This window comes from Diadema antillarum, unplaced genomic scaffold (genome assembly GCF_040938485.1).
Source record: "Diadema antillarum isolate AM-2024a unplaced genomic scaffold, OU_Dant_1.0 seq00000612_RagTag, whole genome shotgun sequence".
Taxonomy (NCBI): domain Eukaryota; kingdom Metazoa; phylum Echinodermata; class Echinoidea; order Diadematoida; family Diadematidae; genus Diadema; species Diadema antillarum.
This window is the reverse complement of record NW_027271537.1, coordinates 55,346-64,301: the sequence shown is the minus strand read 5'-3', so window position 1 is coordinate 64,301 and position 8,956 is coordinate 55,346.

Here is an 8,956-nt window from a genome sequence, read left to right as displayed (position 1 = left end):
GCCCAAATCTTTATTTAGTAAAGACGCACATGGGTGTGTGTGGATGTGTGTGTGTGTGTGTGCCTGTGTACCTTAAATTAACGTTGTTTGAAAACTTTTTTTTTTTTAAATCCATGTCTCTGGTAAAAATACAACTTGAAGGAAGAAAATACAATTTTCAGGTTTACAAAATACAGTTTTCAAATCCTAGACTAGAGGTTGGCAGGTCTGCTTAGGGTAGGCTATATCCCCATAAACAACTGGGCATTCTCAACTGACATAGTCTACAGAGATCAGAGATTTCCAAATGCTCATTACTGCATGTATGTTTTTTTGTTCATTTTTTTCCAGTGAGTTGAGTTTGATTTTCTTTCTTTCTTTTTCTCTTTCAGGTGCAAAGCCTCCATTGTCACGCCAGAATACCACATATGGAATACATCCCTTTTTTAAGGCAAAAGTACAAGAAGAATCAGCACCAAAGAGTTCTATCCCTGACCCATTAGTTTCTGTTTCAGACAGAGTTTCAACAGCTGAAGGAACAGTTTTGGGATTTGCTGCTGAAAACTCCCTTCCCTTCACGATGGTGCCGAAAATTGTGGAATTGTCCAAGCAATTGTCAAAAGATAGAGCAGCACTAGATGCATTATCTGTGGATCGCACCTCGGCTTCCTACAAAACAAATTACGGTGTAGCTAAAACATTTATGGAGGAATTGGTTGAAGATCTTCAATCAACGCACTTCTCGCTAAACATCGATGAAGCCACCAGTCAAACGAACAAAAGGGTTGTTTCGGTTTTAGTGTGCTATTTCAATCTCAAGCTAGAGGAAATAGTTGTGAGGCACCTTGCATCATTCTCGGTTATCTAAGTGAATAGTGAAACATTGTATGATGAAATTGTTGATCTGTTTGAAAAATTCCAAATTCCTTGGGAAAATCTCCTTTCAATTCTGATGGATTCATGCAATGTCATGAGGGGATCGAACAGTGGGTTGGAAACACGTATCCGGCAAAACAAAGCCCCACATCCCTTGGATGTGGATGGTGACAGCTGTCACCATGCACACAACTCAGCCAAGGAATTCTGTGCGCATTTTGATAACTATCTGGAACAGATGGCAACAGATCTGTTTAAAGACCTCAAATGGTCAGCGGATCTGTGTGAAAACTTACAGTGGATATGCCAGGCATTAGATATCAAATACACCAAGCCAGAGAGGTATGTGAGCCACAGATGGTTATCTATCTACGATGTAACCTGTGACATTATTCGTATGTGGGATGCTTTACTGTTATTTTACTATTCCTTTCTACCAACTTCAGAAAAAGACACATACAAGAATGTAGTCCATGAGATATACCAGAAATATGAAATTGACAGTGCATCAAGAAATGGAATAAAAAAACTACAGAAATAAATGGCAGTCAAAAACATGACCACAGATGGAAAAAACCGAAAGAAGAGGATATATCAGAAACTATTCTTCTTCAGGGAGAAGACCCGAATAATGATGAAGATTTATGGATCAGTCCTACCAATGCTGAAAAAGTATGTTATGCTCTTCCAAACACACCAGCCGTTGATCCATAAACTGAATGACAAGCAACAAGAATTGTTACTTGATTTCCATTCATGCTTGATAAGACCTGAAGTTCTCAAGGATATTACCAGTGCTTCACTAGTCACTCTGAACTTGGATGATACAAGTAATCACTTGCCTGACAAGAATGTTCATCTGGTAAGCAGCATAACAAAAGGATTACCATCTGATCTGGCAAATAGACTAATAGGTCAGCTCAAGGAAGCATACATAAAATGTGGGAAAAAGTTGCAAACCAAAATGCCAGTTAACAATAGGCTGCTAAAGTGTATCACTGCTATTGACCCCATGTCTATCGGTCACACAATAACACTGCAACACCTTATGCGATTGCCAGAACTAGTGAACAATGTGTTTGTTGATGAGGACCAGATCACGCAGTATGAAAACGAGGTTCGCAAAATCCAACGTCAAGCTCAGCTTATTCCAAAGGAGGAAATAAGGGCAGATACATTCTGGGCAAACCTCAGAAAAGGAGGGGACTATCCCAACCTAAGCAAGATGGCATGAGCTCTCCTGTCGTGTTTCCATGGCCCAGAAGTGGAAAGTTCATTCAGTGTATAAATGGGAACAGTCCTTGACAAGACTAAGGGACAGATGTATGTATCAACATTCTCCTCTGTACAAACAATAAAATACCACCTGAAAAGTGAGAAGAAAACAGCCTGCAGCTACTTCAACAGGAAAGATCATCTGCATGACCCTGTTAATCAAAGACTGTGTAAAAATATGAAGCATGCTTACAAGGAATATCAACAGGAGAAGGACAGGGAAAAGGAAGCAATGGAAAAAAAAAAGAAAACATGTTGGGATTGCCAGACCCTCTGCATGTGCCCCAACTTCAAAGATCCAGTCCAAGAAAAAACTGCTTAAAGTTGCAACAAAGTTGAAGGAGAAACACAACAAGAAGGTGTTAAAGAGATTAGTTGACAAGAAAAGCAAGAGGGGCAAGTAGTCTGTGAGTACGAAAATTAAGAACTGAATTAAATTGGAACTATGAGCATGAATGTTCGATACTTAATACAAAAATATTTGTGTGTATTTGTGTTGGGGTGAAAATTTATGGGTGTGTCAATTATTTGTGTTTTTCAAGAAAAATATACAAAATGTAATTATTATAATTCATTATCTATCAAATTATAACACACCTACCCAGATACAATTAATCCTAAGCCTGAATTTCCTCTCTTGGTATGCACCAAATTGCACGATTTCAAGTTAAAAAACTGCAAAGCTCCCTACCGTGGGGAGGGGGGGGGTACACCCCCCTCCCACACCCCCCCCCCCCCCCCCCCCCCCCCGCTTGGCCCCATGGAGGTGGAAAGCATCTCATTCCATGTTCCTGCTACTACATTATCAACTTCCAAACTCACAACCAGCGATCTCTGCTTGATGTACTTTGATTTTGCTGAACATAAAATGCACAAGTCATATAGACTGTATGCCATGAACACAAAAATGCATATGTTTTACGCCTTCATTGATTTATGATACAAGAGCCAAAGAAAATATCATATAGCAAAATTATTCACGGGCACAATGTATTGAACATATACATGTCTAGTTGCACTACTGATAATCCCCATTCACTCTGCTAGAGATTAGAGACTTCACCCCCCCATCTGAGTAATAAATATTCATAACATAATCCTCGCCTAACTACGGAAAAAAAAGGCGGGATCCGTGCATGCGTACGTGGCTTCTTGATCCCATCCCAGGGCACGTGATCAGAAGCAATGCAATGGCGGTAACGTTTGACACAGAAGTGCAGCTCTTGATGAGTTGCCTTAGAGGTAATGGAGGTACGAAAGCAACAAAGAGGAAGGCGACAAAGTTTCGTTTGCTGTGTATGGATGGAGAGGAAGGGGGTGAGAAATTGTACTACATTGGCCCGGTTGGACGGGATTCAACGTCAACGACAGCTTTTGGACCTTACCGCCACCCCATCCACTTGCAGCCACGCAAGGTGGTTGCTCTCAGATCAGGAGACCAGGGCACGTGATCGGAAGCAATGCAATGGCCGCTTCGTTTGACACAGAAGTGCAGCTCTTGATGAGTTGCCTTAGAGGAAATGGAGGTACGAAAGCGACAAAGGGGAAGGCGACAAAGTTTTGTTTGCTGTGTATGGATGGAGAGGAAGGGGGTGAGAAATTGTACTACATTGGCCCGGTTGGACGGGATTCAACGTCAACGACAGCTTTTGGACCTTACCGCCACCCCATCCACTTGCAGCCACGCAAGGTGGTTGCTCTCAGGAGTAAGCAACAGAAGCTGTTAGCACACTTCCATGACGAAATTGGTAATTACAGAAAACACAGAATGGAAAAAGAAAGTACCTTATGTACCACCTCCTGGCCGTGCTGACTTACTGATAGCAGATTATTGCTATGAAATTACTGCATTGTAGCCATTGATTATTCATAATCAATGACTTGATACGAGGGCCCTCGCCCATTAACGTGTTTCACATGGGTCTAGAATCTAAGTCTAAGTTAGACCCCCATTGACCGTTGTGATAGCTATAGGCGATTAGATGTATACATTCCGGGAATCAGCGATAAGATCTAGTCTGATTTCAAGGTTGAATGTCATAGGACGTCATGACGTAATATCTTGTGGTAGAGTTCATGATTTTACTCGCCAATTTGGTCCTACCGTCACATCTTTTCAATTGATGTCCTTGTACCAGTATTGTAGGGCCTCAGACTCGCATTTTCATGCGTTTATACTGCCTTGTCGAGCAGTGGCCTCGGAGAGAAATCCCCTCCTGCATGTTTCCTTTTCGTCGTTTGTGGCGCTCTAGTGGTAAACAAAAATTTTTGTTTTCGAGTGTATGCAAGCAAAATATGGCTCTCATAGCTCAGTACATCACGTACGTCACCATACCGATATTGTAATCTCGACTGTACGTCCCACCACACGGGTTGAAATACTCGAGGTACGTGGTTATCTTGCTACAATATATAAGCATTCCTCAATCGACTTAGCAAATTGTGAAGATTATTTTTCAATTTTGTTCATTTAACAATCGCAATGGATGACATGAAAGAGCTGAGTCACATAATTCGACAGAACAACCGTGAACGAAGAGGGAGAAGAATTAGAATGGATCGAGAATATCGCCGCCGGAATGCTCTTTTCTTGCTGTATGCCATCACGTATGCCTACACTGTCCAGATCAAGAGGAACATTTGGACGAAGTATCGATCGGGACATTTTTGGGAGCGTGTGGTAAACGAGGAATTTACAGCATACGATTGTAGGGAGAGTTTCTGTGTTAATCATTCCACATTTGAATACTTTGTGAAGAACCTGAGCCAGTAATTAAGAGAAGAGACACAAACTTTCGCCAGAGTGTCTTTGTGATGAGGCGTGTGTCTATGACTTTGTGGCATCTTTCTACAAACTGTGAATATCAGATAATCGGACACTTGTTTGGTGTCGTGAAATGTACTGTGTGCATCATCGTAAACGACACATGCAAGGCCATTGTTGATGGTATGCAAGGGAGATACATCTACTTTCCAGAAGGGGAACGACTGCTCTCGACCATCCAAGGTTTTGAAGATAAGGGATTACCACAAGTTGGTGGTGTCATTGATGGGACACATATCCTTGGCCCACCTGACTTCAGGGCTGATTATTACAATCATAAAGGATGGTATTCTTCTTCTTCGTCTTCCTATACTGGAAGCAATGCAATGGCGGCTTCGTTTGACACAGAAGTGCAGCTCTTGATGAGTTGCCTTAGAGGAAACGGAGGGTCCAAAGCGATAAAGAGGAAAGTGAAAAGGTTTTGTTTACTGTGTATGGATGGAGAGGAAGGGGGTGAGAAATTGTGCTACATTGGCCCAGTTGGACGGGATTCAACGTCAACGACAGCTTTTGAACCTTACCGCCACCCCATCCACTTGCAGCCACGCAAGGTGGTTGCTCTCAGGAGTAAGCAACAGAAGCTGTTAGCACACTTCCATGACGAAATTGGTAATTATAGAAAACACAGAATGGAAAAAGAAAGTACCTTATGTACCACCTCCTGGCCGTGCTGACTAACTGATAGCAGTATATTGCTATGAAATTACTGCATTGTAGCCATTGATTATTCATAATCAATGACTGGATACGAGGGCCCTCGCCCATTAACGTGTTTCACATGGGTCTAGAATCTAGGTCTAAGTTAGACCCCCATTGACCGTTGTGATAGCTATAGGCGATTAAATGTATACATTTCGGGAATCAGCGATAAGATCTAGTCTAGTCTGATTTCAAGGTTGAATGTCATAGGACGTCATGACGTAATACCTTGTGGTAGGGTTCATGATTTTAGTCGCCGATTTGGTCCTACCGTTAGATCTTTTCAATTGATGTCCTTGTACCAGTATTGTAGGGCCTCAGACTCGCATTTTCATGCATTTATACTGCCTTGTCGAGCAGTGGCCTCGGAGAGAAATCCCCTCCCGCATGTTTCCTTTTCGTCGTTTGTGGCGCTCTAATGGTAAACAACTATTTTTGTTTTCGAGCGCGTGCACGCAAAATATGGCTCTCATAGCTCAGTATATCACGTACGTCACCGTACCGATATTGTAATCTCGACTGTACATCCCACCACACGGGTTGAAATACTCGAGGTACGTGGTTATCTTGCTACAATATATAAGCATTCCTCAATCGACTTAGCAAACTGTGAAGATTATTTTTCAATTTTGCTCGTTTAACAATCGCAATGGATGACATGGAAGAGCTGAGTCACATAATTCGACAGTACAACCGTGAACGAAGAGGGAGAAGAATTAGAATGGATCGAGAACGTCGCCGCCGGAATGCTCTTTTCTTGCTGTATGCCATCGCGTATGCCTGGACTGGCGAGAGGAATATTTGGACGAAGTATTGATCGCGACATCTTTGGGAGCATGTGGTAAACGAGGAATTTACAGCATACGATTTTAGGGAGAATTTCTGTGTTAATCGTACCACATTTGAATACTTATGTGAAGAACTTGAGCCAGTAATTAAGAGAAGAGACACAAACTTTCTCCAGAGTGTCTGTGTGATGAGGCGTGTGTCTATGACTTTGTGGCATCTTTCTACAAACTGTGAATATCAGATAATCGGACACTTGTTTGGTGTCGCGAAATGTACTGTGTGCATCATCGTAAACGACACACACGCAAGGCCATTGTTGATGGACCGCTAGGGAGATACATCTACTTTCCACAAGGGGAACGACTGCTCTCGACCATCCAAGGTTTTGAAGATAAGGGATTCCCACAAGTCGGTGGTGTCATCGATGGGACACATCTCCCAATTATTGGCCCACCTGACTACAGGGCTGATTATTACAATTGTAAAGGATGGCATTCTGTTATACTGCAAGCAGTTTGTGACCACAACTACAGGTAGGCCTGGGCGTGCATTGTTTTTAGTTGTCTTAATTCATAACCAGGAAAAGAAGAGATGTCAATGCAATATATAAGTAGATGGATGTTCAAAGCAACAAAATATCCAGATGCATGCAATGATGTATTGTCAGGCCTGTTCATTGTTTCCTTCTTTTTTTTAAAACTCACTGTTCATACCGATGAGATAGCAAAGTAAACGAGGGAAAAGGGTCCAGCAATTTTATCAGTCTGTTTTGCATTGTGAATTAAATATGGAGTTGTCAGCAATATTTGCATTATTATGTTCAACCATAGTTTTTCTGTATCCAGATGTGTCATTAGCAAGCTCTAATCATTTTACGGCAATACGACAACTTTGCTTTTGGAATAATGAAAAGGAGAACAATAGCTCAATAAAAATATTTCAATCTTTTCTTTTTGGGTAATAAACTTTAACAAACTTCTAGCTTGTCCAATATACAATGTACATTACATTTGTCATTATGTTATTATCATTAATCACATTGCTTTTTATTTTTCAGATTACAAGGAACATTAATGGCGTTGACATACCTGTTATGATTTTGGGAGATCCGGCATACCCCTTACAACCATGGCTTATGAAAGGATTTTCAGACAATGGCCGTTTGACCCACGCACAGCAGACTTTCAACTATCCATTGAGTTCTGCAAGAATGGTGATCGAAGGCACCTTTGGACGATTGAAGGGCCGGTTTAGGTGTTTGTTGAAGAGATGTGATAGCAGTTTTGAGAATATCAACATCGTGGTAGCAGCATGTTGTGTCCTGCACAACATGTGTGAGATACAGTCAGATGAGCCAGATGATGACTGGAGAGGTGTTGCAGAAAAGTATCAATATCTGCAACCTCAACCTGGAAATGGACACGACGGCCCACAACCAGCTACACCTGAGATGACGATTTGTGATGCCCTTATAGAACACTTAAGCTAAATCTTAGCACGTAGTTCTGTGCAGAACACAGCACATAATTTCCCTCCCAATAATAAGGACTCTTATAAGTGGTGTATTGAAATATAAGAAAAGGGACTTCTTAAAGTAGAATGTGTACTGTTGGTTTTACCAATAGTTAGTCAACTTGTCTTTTCATCAGTTAGCAATGACATCAGTGCACTTTAGTGTGATCATAATACAAAGAAAACAAAGACAATATACAAATGTAGTAGATATACATTTAATGAATGCATGTGTGTGTGTGTGTGTATGTGTGTACTTGAGGGTTTAATATGAGTAAGTATATGGTGCATGTTTCATTGAATTGGGGATATCATTTATATATACAATATTTGGAGGATTTGAAACTTTAAAGTCAACAACTTCCCTGTATTATGTGTTCTATCAATGAGGCAAGAACTGATGGTCATGACTACCTTTTGAAGTTGTCCATCGGGAAGACCTTACTTCTGCATTTTGTGTGCCCATCCATTCAAAATTGAATCAAATCATTCAAAAAAAAAAGAGACTATTTTCCAGGGGATTTTGACTCTGCTTTTCATGTTACAAATCAATTTGTATTTGCAGCATTGCTAGTTTATGAAAGCGAAAGTAGTTTGTATTCTAGGTCTATAGGTCTATGGCTATGGCAATAGGGATGCAGGAGCCCATGACTCTGCAAGAAGCTCAGGAGATTGCTGAGTTATTTCACCATCTCCAAGAGGAATCTGGCCGAGTAGCTCCACAAATTTGATTGGTGATGTCAGAGGACGCGGTGAGTAATGAGAAATATGCCGAGTTAAGGTGACGCATTACATCCATCAACCCAAGTATTTCAGCAGCCCCCAAAAGATAATCCAGATAGATCAGAAAGACAGCAGAGGGGGCAGCAAGCTCGTGATCGACCACAATCTTGTTGCTACAATAAGCGAGTTCGGAATCCCTCGCGCGCAACGGATTATGGTATTTGTCAAAGGTCATTCGGGATAAACAATAGTGTTACGTTATTTCGCTAAATGTCACAA